The sequence below is a fragment of the Pteropus alecto genome, unplaced genomic scaffold (assembly GCF_000325575.1).
Source record: "Pteropus alecto unplaced genomic scaffold, ASM32557v1 scaffold95, whole genome shotgun sequence".
Taxonomy (NCBI): domain Eukaryota; kingdom Metazoa; phylum Chordata; class Mammalia; order Chiroptera; family Pteropodidae; genus Pteropus; species Pteropus alecto.
Window position 1 is genome coordinate 18,866,726 of NW_006441071.1, and position 12,607 is coordinate 18,879,332.

The 12,607-nt window shown below is 37.3% G+C and overlaps 1 pseudogene; it reads left to right on the forward strand.

The window, feature by feature from the left end:
* Positions 1 to 1,103: 1,103 nt before the first annotated feature.
* The window catches only part of LOC112484999, a 23,003-nt pseudogene continuing 11,499 nt past the window's right edge, over positions 1,104 to 12,607 (forward strand).

Sequence of the window (12,607 nt, forward strand, 5' to 3'; positions counted from 1 at the left end):
GGGGATCAGGGAGTTCAAGGGAAATTTCTGCACCTTCTGTTCAATTTTGTTGTGAACCTAAAACTGCTCTAATTAAAGTCTACTAAACAAAAGAGGGAGGGGGGTGTGAATCTTTGTGTAGCCTACTTTTAGGAATTTTATAAATTCTTGTTCTTCAATATAGTTATCAGGATCATGAAAAATAAAGAAAACTGATGTGGAAGGAAGTTACAAAGGACACAGAACAAAGTGAGAAGACTTTTCTGGTCAGTGGAACTGATGTCATCACCAGTCGCGTTCCCAGGGAAGCAGACTCTGAGACCAAGTGGCAGGATGTTCATTAAGGAATACCCAAAGGTGGAGACCTGTGATGGGAGGGACAAGAAGCAGGATGGGGCAGAGGGAGAAGTTGAACTGCAGAGTGGACTCAACAACAGGCTCAGCCAACCCCCAGAGGCTGTGGAGCTAGCATAGTCCTTCAGAATTATTGGGCCTACGTGGCTGAACATTCATAAACCCGCCTGAATCAGTCACTGGAAAGCAGCATGACCTTGGGCAAGGGTACTCAGTAGCTGAAGCAGTCCCTGAGAGGGTCGGCTGTTGACAGCACTCAAAGCTGGGCAGCATGTCCTCCCTTGAAGGCAGATCTGATTGGCACATCTCTTTGCCCCCCACTCACATGGTATGTGACACCCTCACTGCTGTGCTATCCTCTCCATATGAGGAAAGAAGCCCCAGGAAGAGTGGGATGTTCATATGATACTTTTTTTTTCTTGGTGGGGGCAGTGCTCAGTCTTGAGGCAGGAGAGCACACTGGCTCAGAGTTGAGACCCTTTGTTCAGATTGCCTGGGTTAGAACTAGGATCCATAGCTCACTGTCTATATAACTTAAGACAAGATGCCCAGGCTCTCTGTGCCTCAGTTTCTTCATTTTAAAATGAAAATAATGATAGTAACAAGCACATTGAGTCATTATGAGAGAATTAAATATAGCAAGGCTTTAAGGAGCTTAGCTATACACCCCGTAAGTGCTCAGAAATTTGTGTGACGGGTGCCTCTAGTCACCCCTTATTTAGCCCTCAATGATTGGCTTAATCAGAATCTTTTATCAGGTTACACTCGCAATGACTTCTTTTAGTGAAGATAAGAAGCTGAGTTCTTTTGGGATTCAGATTGGAGATGAAGGCCATGAGAAACATACAGTGAGCATCACCTAAAGGAGACTGGAACATTTAATGGTGAGAAACAGCAGTCTCACTCCAAACATGTCTTATTTTTTCAAACCTCTGGCTCTATATGTGCTTCTCTTTTTCCCCATCTCTCTGAAATGCTGGTTCTCCCATTTCATACACTGGCTGGCCCAACCCTGTTCTACATTGGCCACTGTCCTTTTTGTCTCTTGAGAACTATATCAAATAAATGTTACTTTTTCTATGAACATTCTAGAGTCAGTTAGAGCTTCCCTTCAGCCTTGATGGCTCTGTACACACATCTGCTACAAACTTTCCACATTGTGCTGTGACTCTTCAACAGGTTTTACCCCAGCCATTCTGATTCTGCCCACACCCTCACAGCTGGTAGGCTGGCACCTGAAGAATCAAAGATTCAAGATGGGACCTCCTTCATTTTTAACTCCTCAGGACCTAGCACAGTGTTTGCGGAGTGACAATGTTAGTCGAGAAGATGGCAAAACAGTTTCCACAGTCTTCAGGAGAGGAGAGAGGACCAAATACCATGATTTGGAGAGAGTTTGTGTATCTCTGCATTCAGTACTTTTGAATTTCCTACCTTCAAACTCTTTTAAAAAAGAATCTCTCTTGATTGTCACCCAGTCTTCCAATCCCTGTTTTCCCTTGGGCTGTAGAAATTACTAAATTCTACAAACAGTGTTTCATTCCACAAGGGTCTGAACAGATGGTTTTTAAATCATGTTTTCCTGTTCATACTTGTTCCCTGCTACACTTGGTGTATGAGTATGGAAATGATTTTCCAGGTGACTGAAGCTTCACCAGGAAAGTGTCCATATGCTATTTGCCATCTTCACCTAATTAAAAGACTTAGAAAGTTTTTTCCCCATTGACCTGGTACGATAACATGATGGCAAGTTAGTGTGACCTTTCTCTGCTGTGGTTCAGCTGACTGTCTACAAGACCATCTCTTCTTTATGTCATTCTATCCAACTAACCTCCTTCTCATGATTCATCAGCTTGTTAGGAAGACTACAGATTTTGTTAAACTCTCTAGGTACTTGCTTTAGAGTATAATACAAACAATTCTGATATAAACACCTCTGACACAGTCATTTTAGAGAAAGGGGAAATTAGTTATTTTAAGCTTCTAAATTCTGTTATGTAAATAGAAATTAAACCTCTTTTCTTTTTCCCATTTAAAACACAACCTTTTACTCTGAAAAAAGTGATAGCCCATCCTGATGCCCATCTGAAATCCTCAAAATTTGTACAAATCCATCCTAAGTTAAAAACCCTTAGTATTTTTCTATCTTAAGGACCAAAACAGGCATCTTTATACAAACGTTTTTGCTTTTCTGCTGGCACCCAGACCCAAGAACTAGAAGGGAGATTTCTCCAACTGTCTCGTCTTACAGGTGAGGACACTGTCCTTGAGAAGGGAAATGAGTAGCCTGAGGTCACCGAACTAGAACAAAGTTGCTACTGTAACAGTTGCTGCAGCTATTTTAGATTAAGATTTCCTTAGATGATGCCTAAGATATATGCAGTACTGCCACCACTATCTTATGTTTGCTGTACAAGGACTAAATGATATATGTAAACTGAAGAAATACACATAAAAACATAGCACCTTTTTCATAATTTTCATATATAGATATGTGTACTGAAAGATTTTAAATATAAATAAGTGAACTTGTATCAAAATTCTGAAAGCTGGTTATGTATATAGATTTTAATTTGAAATAATACCAATATCCTGAAATCATGCATTATCTCCTAAGTTATATCTCTTCCTTCCTGTTCCTCTCTTGCAGACAATCATCAAAGAAACATAAACCCACCTTGCCTTGAAAGATTAAGAACTCCGTCTGCTCTTCAAAGGAGCATAATTAGAAAGGAAAAGCAACATTAGGAGTACCTTACCTGCATAAATTCAAAGCTGTCAAATTTCCCCAAAAATATATTGTATAAAAGTTCGCTGCATTTTCCATAGTTATTTTTAAAAACTAAATAAAGTACAAGAAAAAAAAATACATATATATATATCCCTGCAGTCTCAGGGCCATCTGGATGACAAAAAAAAAAAAAAAAAGGTCTCCAGGAAACTTGAGATCATCATTGATTTGAAAATCCATAGTTAACTTGTCAGAAGTTATTATCAGTTCAGTTCAATTCCACAAATCTCTTCCTACATTCCTCTCTAAAGAAATGAACATGAAACTACTTTGAAAGATAATCAAGATTATTTGAAATATTATAAACTAACGAAAGTCATCAAATATTCACCAAGTTTCTAAGTGTACAATGAAAAGATGCCAAAAAATGACAAAAGTAGAAAAATCTAATTTTATGATCCATTTGGATGTAAGAATTTACCACATCTTTAAACTAAGGCATTGTTTTTAGAAAACCGCTGTTAAAATATACAAGTGGCTTTGAACTGGAGGGAGGAATTTCAACCCTCCTCATGATCATATCGACACAGAGTCTTTTGTAAATGAGCTGAACACAGCTTAGAAAACTCAGAGCTCAGTTCTTTATTCAACAACTTCAGCATGTGACCTGCTTTAGCCAATGGAACAATTGCAGAGTGTTGTAAGCAGAGGCTTCAAAAGTGCTTGCACAAGTGGTTCTTGCCACCTGTTGGAACTGGGGTTGGGGAAGGGGTATTTGAAATAATGTTGTCAAGGGAATATATAGGAAGTGATATTTAAGCTAAGATCTAAAGGATATTAACCCCGTGAACAGAAATTTGAGCAGAAAGATAAGTTATGACGATAAAAAAAGGAAAGACCAGGACAGGTTAAGTCCTGAGAACCAAGGCATCCAGGTTTGGAATATTGAGGACCCAGGAGAGCTCAACAGCAAACATTTTGCATAATTTCTGTTTGAACCAGTCTTATCCAGATATCAAATAAATCAAAAGAAGGAGTCATAAAGGTCCAAGAATATTCTAGACAGATTCCTTGCTTTATATTGAAATGTTAAAAAAAAAATTGCTTAATCGAAAATAAGCAGCAGTTTTTAGGCCAGTCAGCTTTCACTTTTGTGTCCTTGGAAGCCCTGAGTTACCATGTAAAAATCCAGCTACCCTACTGGAAAACCACATGGAGAGAATGTTGTGCCTTTACTCTCTTATTATACCGAGAAAACACGTATGGAGAAAGAGGACCTAAGACATCGTGGAGAGAGAGAAAACCCAGCCATCTCTGAGTTCAGCCCCACCTGCCTTACCAAATAAATGTAGCCATATGAGTGACGACTGGCAAGAACAGTAAAGGAACTGCCCAGGTAAGCCCAATCCAGATTTCAGAATCGTGAACAAATAAAATAGTTATTTTAAGGCACTGAGTTTGAAGTAGATGTTATGCAGCAATAAAAAATCTCAACCAGTGGTTTTTGACTAGAGGCGATTTTGTCCCCGAGGGGACATTTGGCAGTGCCTCGAAGCCACTTTGGTTGTCACGCAGTGGGTATTAGTACTACAGGCAGCAAGTGGGTAGATGTCAAGCATGCTGCTAAACATCCTGCGATGCAAGGGACAAAGAATTATCTGACACAAAACATCAGTAGTGCCCAAGTGGAGCAAATTTGACTTATACGAAGGCTATCTGCATTTATGATTTTGATAGGTAATTGTCAAAGAGTCTTTCATATAGTCTATGCCAACGTTTTTTACCAAGAGCAACATATAAGAATACCTATTTTCCTATTGCCTCGCCAGCAGCATTTAGGACCACAGATATAAATACAGACAGAGATATAAATATGTACCTATCTTTGCCATAAGAAAAAATATGGTAACCTTAATATATATTTCTCTAATAACAATCAGAATGAGTCTTTTCACATAAACAAGAGCCATTTGTAGTTGCTTTTCTGCTACTTGTCTGTTCATATCCTTTGCTCATTTCTCTACAGGGTTGTTCTTATTTTCATTGATGTGTAAAATCTCTATATGTATTTTAAAAATTACACCCTTGTTTGCGATTTGAGTTGGACCTATGAGTCCCAGACTAGCAGACTGATTTAGAGTAGTAAATAGCTAAGAAACCGAACTATACCGAGAAAGCCATACTTAAGTGAAAAAATATGTTTGTAAGCTGCAAGTTGAATCAGTGTAAGAAACTAACAAATGATGTGTTGAGAAAAGAAAACTAATATTTGCTGCCAAGAACCACACAATGAGGTATACAGAGAACCAGCACATGTGAGCAGGGGGCTGAATGGACTGGGTGCTGCAACGAGGGAGGAAGGAAGCCCGCTTCGAGGAAAGACTACGAACCTGACAGACTGAACTTCAAACTGTAGACAATGAGTTAAAACAGTAGATGATACCGCAGATCAAATTAGGCTCTAAATTCAGTCTCAAAACTGCTCTTTACTTTCTGAACAATTTGACTCTTGTCACTCTCTCAGCCCTCTCAATATAAAAATAGCTACCAACCAGAGACACATAAGCAAGGTTTCTGGAGCCACACTGTTTCAGATCAAGTCTCAGCTCTACCATTTACAAGCTGTGTGACTTTGGACAAGTTATTTAAGCTCAATATGCCTCCATTACCTTATCTGTAAAATGGGAATCATCAAAGCACCCCACAGAACTATTATGACAGTAAATGAGGAACATTTAGAAGAGTACCCGGAACATATATGCATACAGTTAAAGATACTTAATGTTATCAATACACGATAATACATGCACATATTTATTTTATTTCAGACAAGTACCATAATAACTCGAATTTTCAGTCACCTGTTGGATATAATTATCCTCATTTCACTGAAAGGGAAACTGAGACTCAGGAAATAATTAAGACTCACTTTTTTTCATCACTTTTAGGTCTTCTGACAATATTAAATAAAGTACTAAAGTAACTATCTTTACAAGGAAAGCCTGAAGAAAAAATTCTTAGTCACACAAGCAACTGGAAAACCATCTTCAAGTAAGGAACAGAAATTAACCATTTTTCTGTTGCTCCAGAGGGCAGAAGTGATAGCAATAGATAGAAAATCAAGGGGTGCAGAATTTGGTCCAGTCGATGAAGAACTTGCTGTTTTTACTTCCCATTGTATCCCCTAGCTCAGTGGTTGGCTGAGGGTCTCAGCTCTCAATAAATACTTGTTGAATAAATGAATGAATAAATAAAATAAATAATAAGAGCTTTCCAAAATGTAACTGCCTCAGAAGCATGCCATCCTAGCCATATGTAAGAAGAAACTATAGCTAAGAATCTGATGGAGAGTTCAAATAAACGACTATTGACATTTAATTATCCTATTCGATCCTAGCAAAAATGCAATAAGAGAAGTTCCTCTCAGAACCACCAAGGAACTGAATTTTGACTTTGGAAGTTCCTGTGTTTTAAGAGAAAGTAATTTCAAAAAAGACTTTTGTCAAATGATTTGCCACCTGTGAATCATTTTTTCTGTGGGACGCAAGACTACTCTACTGATATTTTGTACAAGTAAAATCAAGTAAAGGAGAATGTTGCAAGCAGCCTGCCTCAGCAAGAAAAAAAAAAAAAAAGGAAGAGATGGCTTGAAAGGGCACTGGCAACATATAGAGTATTAATAGAAATTAACAATATAATTCCTATCATTTGAGAGATTATTATGTGCGAACTACTGTGAGAAATCAAAGTCTCAATGGGAAAATGATAGTTATCGTCCACTATTTGAAAATATTGGAGCCCAAAAGGCCCAAGTTCAAATTCCGATTGGACCATTTAATTTTCATTTAACCCTGGGCAAGTTTTTCAGATCTTCTGTGCTTTAGTTTGTCACATATAAATCAATAAAATGGGATGAATAATTCCACAGAGTTACAAAACAATACATGCAAAAAATCTCCCACAGGACTCAGTATAGTTTTAGCGCTACCTTTACCCTCCTCCCCACAGTCAATACAAGACCAGAGATTAAATGGCTTACTTCATGAGCTAAGGAGTTCTCCATCCCTGGAGGTGTTTATTCAAAGGATGGACAGTTACATGCAAATAGCAAAACTTACATAAAGTTTACTATGAGCTAGGAATTGCTGTGTGTTTTACAGATATGGATATAGATATGGTGATGAAGACAGAGATGGAGATAGAGATAGAGATGAGTTAGAGATAAAGATAAATTCTGCTGATCCTCACAACAACCCTATGAGGTCGATAAAATTATTACTCACATTTTACAGGTGAGGGAACCAAGACAGTGCAGCCAGCCATTCTTGTATAACTGATTTGTGTGAGATTATACAGCTGGTAGGTGCAATCTGAACCCAGTGAGTCTTGCTCTTTAACCATTTCACTAACTGTACATAAGCAATAGTGTAAAGGGCATATTTGACTGTTATTGAGTGGGTGCTGGTGTCATTGACGATGTTCCTTCCAGCACAGAGATCACATGGGCCCATAATCTCAGTATGGTGTGAAGACAAAGGATTCAACTTGACAGACAGAGAGATAACATTTAAAATGGGAAGCAGTAGATGCCCACACCTGGTACAGCCAAAGGCACAGCAGCATCTCCCAAGCTTGGGGAAAGCAACACCCAGAGAAAAACTGACATTACAAGACTGGGAACCAAAGACGTTTCCTAAAGCCAGACCCTAGGTGTCACCAGTGTGACAGGATGACCAGTCATTCATCCATCCTCTTGAACTTTTATTCACACAGGAAATAACACTGTCAGCAGCACTGTGGCTCCAGAGTGTGCTGCGGGGCACTGACGCACGGAGATTATTACTCATTTTACAGGTGAGGGAAGCAAGACAGTGCAGCCAGCCATTCTTGTATAACTGATTTTTGTGAGATTATACAGATGGGGGGTGCGCAATCTGAACCCAGTGAGTCTTGCTCTTTAACCATTTCACTCTGTACATAAAAGCAATAGTGTAAAGGGCATATTTGACTGTTATTGAGTGGGTGCTGGTGTCATTGACGATGTTCCTTCCAGCACAGAGATCACATGGGCCCATAATCTCAGTATGGTGTGAAGACAAAGGATTCAACTTGACAGACAGAGAGATAACATTTAAAATGGGAAGCAGTAGATGCCCACACCTGGTACAGCCAAAGGCACAGCAGCATCTCCCAAGCTTGGGGAAAGCAACACCCAGAGAAAAACTGACATTACAAGACTGGGAACCAAAGACGTTTCCTAAAGCCAGACCCTAGGTGTCACCAGTGTGACAGGATGACCAGTCATTCATCCATCCTCTTGAACTTTTATTCACACAGGAAATAACACTGTCAGCAGCACTGTGGCTCCAGAGTGTGCTGCGGGGCACTGACGCACGGAGGGCGGAAAGGAAGTGGGTGGGAGAGCAGGGATGTTTGCACCAACAGGTTACAGCTGGTCACGCAGGTCTGCCTGCTGCATCTCTCTTCCTTGCCCCTGGCCACATCTGGCAGCTGCTTATACAAGGCTCAGGGTGTCTGGGGAGGAGGGGACCCCACATTATATATTTTGAAACTTTAGTTTTAAAAGTTACTACAGTGGATATAGGTTTGGGGTTTAGATTTGAGGGGAAAGGGGAACAAGCAGATTAATAGATCATAACAGGACTTTTCTTCCTTTGTTTTCCTCTGCTGTTAGCAGCATTAAGATGTAATATCTTATACTAACTCTCGAGTTAAAAGTCATTCTACTGGAGAAAATAATAAAAATAATGCTGACTTACATGTGCATACCTGTGGACGGAATGCTTTCACAAACTCTGTCTTGCTTGATCCTCTTAACACACCTATGGAATAAAGAAGAAAAGGATTAAAATCTCCATTATGTAGATGAAAAAAGTGAGGTTCAAGAACATGGTAAATACTATTCAAAACAGTATTCAGTTTTTAAATTAAATACTTTGTATGATTAGTAGTCCATGTTATACATAAAGACTCAGCCTTATCCACACACAGACACACAGATTATATTTGCTGGTCACAAGAGGATAAATGTTACGGCCCAGAACAAAGAGGAAGACAGTTCTGGATAAAAGAGGCTTAAAATACACAATAATCAAATTTTCTATGTGGTCTCTGACAGGATTCTAATTTGAATTAATCATTTAAAGATGAATTTGAGATCAAATGGGAAAGTTTGAATATGGATAGGAATTAGGTGATATTAAGGAATTATTGTTAATCTTGTTAGGGGTAATAACAGTGTAGTTATAAAGAAAAATGTTTTTTAGTTTTAGAGCTTCCCACTGAAGGATTTGGGGTGAAATATCATGATGTCTTTACATTAGCAAAAATAATAATGAAGCATATGTGACAATATATTAACAATCATTAAATCCAGGTTATAGATATATAGCTGTTTATTTTACTATCTATTTTTCTATAGGTTTAAATTTTTCATAACAAGTTAAAGAAAAGCTGTTAAGGAAAAAAGTGATTCATTCTTCCCTTTACATTAAATGTCATTGTCTTTTAAAAAAATTTTTATGCTTTTACCTTTTGTTGGACTCCCTTTCAATGTAAAAAAAATTTGGCGTGAGACATAAATGGAGGAAATGGCCTGATCTGACATTTAACTAGAGTTTGACAGATATAACTGATGTTGATCACACCCCACATCACTCCAGATTACATTCTAATGTAAAATGATTCATTTTACATTAGAATGTAAAAGCTTCCTCAAAAAAGAAAAGAAAATAGTGCTCTAAAGGTTAGATTAATTCTTTTTCCCTTTTTGCTTGTCATTTGAAAATCATTTCACTTACAGGAGTTGTGAGAATAGTATGAGAACTTCTGTGTAGCAAAAGATCCATCGATGGTTAACACTTTTCCACATTTGCTTATCTCTATCTCATTATATATATATTTTTTCTGAACCATTTGAAATAAACAGCAGATGTCATTCCCTTTTACCCCTAAATACTTCAGTGTGTATCATAGAAACAAAGACTATTTTTTACATAACAACATAGTTATTAAATTCAGAAATTTTAGCATACATTGTCTATATTCAAACTTTGTCAATTGGTTCAACAATGTCCCCAATCCCTCTTAATTTGAAACAGTCTTTTAGTGTTTCTCTGACTTTCACGATATGACAATGAAGAATACAGACCATTTGTTTTGTATAATCACCCTTAACTGAGGCAGAAAAACTAAAAATTCTCTTTAATTACAAAAATTTTATCAATCGAACCTCTCTCTTCTCCAAGAAGAGCTAGAATTACATTTATAGGAAAAGAACGTTTTGACTGTTAAAATTTGAAAGTATATATAAAGAGCATTATTCTCAGAGAGAAGGTTCAGAGAGGTTGCACTAATTGAATGAACTATTGACTGAAATTAGCTAAATAAATTTACATGACAATATCAACTTTAAGATAACCTATAACTATAATAATTTATCACTAAAACATATTACTAAGGGACTCTCTAGTGAGCTCTAAAAGTTTGGGTTTCTTTCCTTTTAATTAATTTTATTTATTTTACTTTTCAAAATAACAAAGATTTTCTTATCTAGGATGTATAAGATATGTTTACAAAAAGCAAGAAAATCAAATTATAACTTAAGATATCTTCTAGAATTTGGATTCTTAGACAGAGGAACCTTAGAGAACATCCAGTTCAATTCTTTATTTTACAGAAAAAGAGACCAAGACCCAGACTATATTCGATGGAAATAATTGGACAGGTGCACACAGGTGTTTGTACAAAGATTTTCACCCAGCACCGTTTATAATAATGGTGGAAAGGGAAATGATCTCAATCTGACCGATGAGAGGTTATTTTTAAAAATCGTTTTGTCAATACATTTGATTCTCTGTAGCCATTAAATAATAATGCAAATGTATATTTAATGAAAGACATATAAATGGAAAAGTAAACTCTAAGATATCATGTATAGTAAAAGTAAATGCACATAGGTGTGTGTGGGAGTTGAAGAAAGTCTGAAAATAAATACACCAAAATATTACTAGTGTTGGCCTCTAGGAAAGACTAAAATTGATTTCAACTGACTTTTTTATCCTTAGTAAAGTGTGAATTTTTATATAAATGATTACTTCATTAAACAAGAAAATAAAGTTATTTTTATTGAAGGAAAAAGCAAATATTTTCTTTTCATTTTTGCTTTCACTGATGAATATTAATCTCCCCCCAAAATGTGTTGAATAATGTTATGAAGTTGTTACTGAAGGCATTATTCTTAATGTCCAAGATCAGAATTGCATTAAAGATAGCAAGAAAGAAAGCCATATCAATGATGTATTTGAAAATGGAATTATGTCACTGGGGTTAGAATTTGAAGAGAAAAAAGAATGTATCTCACTCATTTGAGAATAACATGCTGTAGGACATTTTTTGGATGTATAGATAGAAGGATGGATGGATGGATGGATGGATGGAAGGATGGATGGACAGACAGACAGACTTAAGTATGTATGAATGTGCATGGAATATTATTCCATAAAGAACTGGAGGTGAGTGGGAAAAGAGATGGATTGCTACACTAATCCTAGGTTTTCATCGTATAGTATTTTACAGCTAACTTTCATAGTAACCATACTTTTTTCCACATTATTACACCCTCTTAAGGAAAAGAAGGGAGAACTTAAGATTTCTGCTACTTCTGAAACCTCCGCCCAACCAACAGTCCTATATTGACAACAGAGTAAATGAAGGCATGGTGAATGGTGATATTCACCACTATTTGAGAGGTTTTTAACCTCTGCAGGCAGTGTTAGGTTTCATTTAAAATTCAGAAGAATGCACACACAATTTTGGCTCAAGTTCAGGAGATTCTTGAGTTTCCAGAACCCCACCCATCATTTTCATTAAGGTTCACAAACTCTGTGTTAAGAACTCCTGCACTAAGTTGTAGCCCGAGATGACTGGACCTGATAATAACAGGCAGAATTGATCATAAAAGCTTTGGAGGTCAAGCCCATGTATTTCTATCCGACATAGGGGATCTTGGCTACCTTGAATGTAGCTGAAGCAATCATGCACTTAAAATTATGAAGAGAATGAAAGTAATATATTTTGAGTTAAAACGATGCCTTTCAGAATAAATAATTCACAATAGTACAAAGTGGTGAATTAAGGACAAGAGTCCCAGATTCTTTACAAAGAAAAAGAAAGAAAGAAAACTGAAGATGCATTCATTTATTCAACAAATCTATATTGAGTTCTCGCTATACACCAGGCCTTGTTCCAGGAGCTGGAGACATAACAAAGAACAAAATAGACAGTGCCTGCCACATGGAACTTGTTTCTTGTTGAGGTGGCAGAAGGAAACAATAAACAAGTAAATAAACACTTATATGATCTATTTCACATTGTAATAAGCACCAGAAGGAGAAATACAGTAAGAATGAGAGAGAGAGCAGTGGGTGAGGTTGTATGACAGAGGGCAGTTAAGGAAGGCCTGGCTAAGAAAGAGACACTTGAACAGAGCCAGCGCGGAGTGAAGGAGCAAGTTGCACAAGC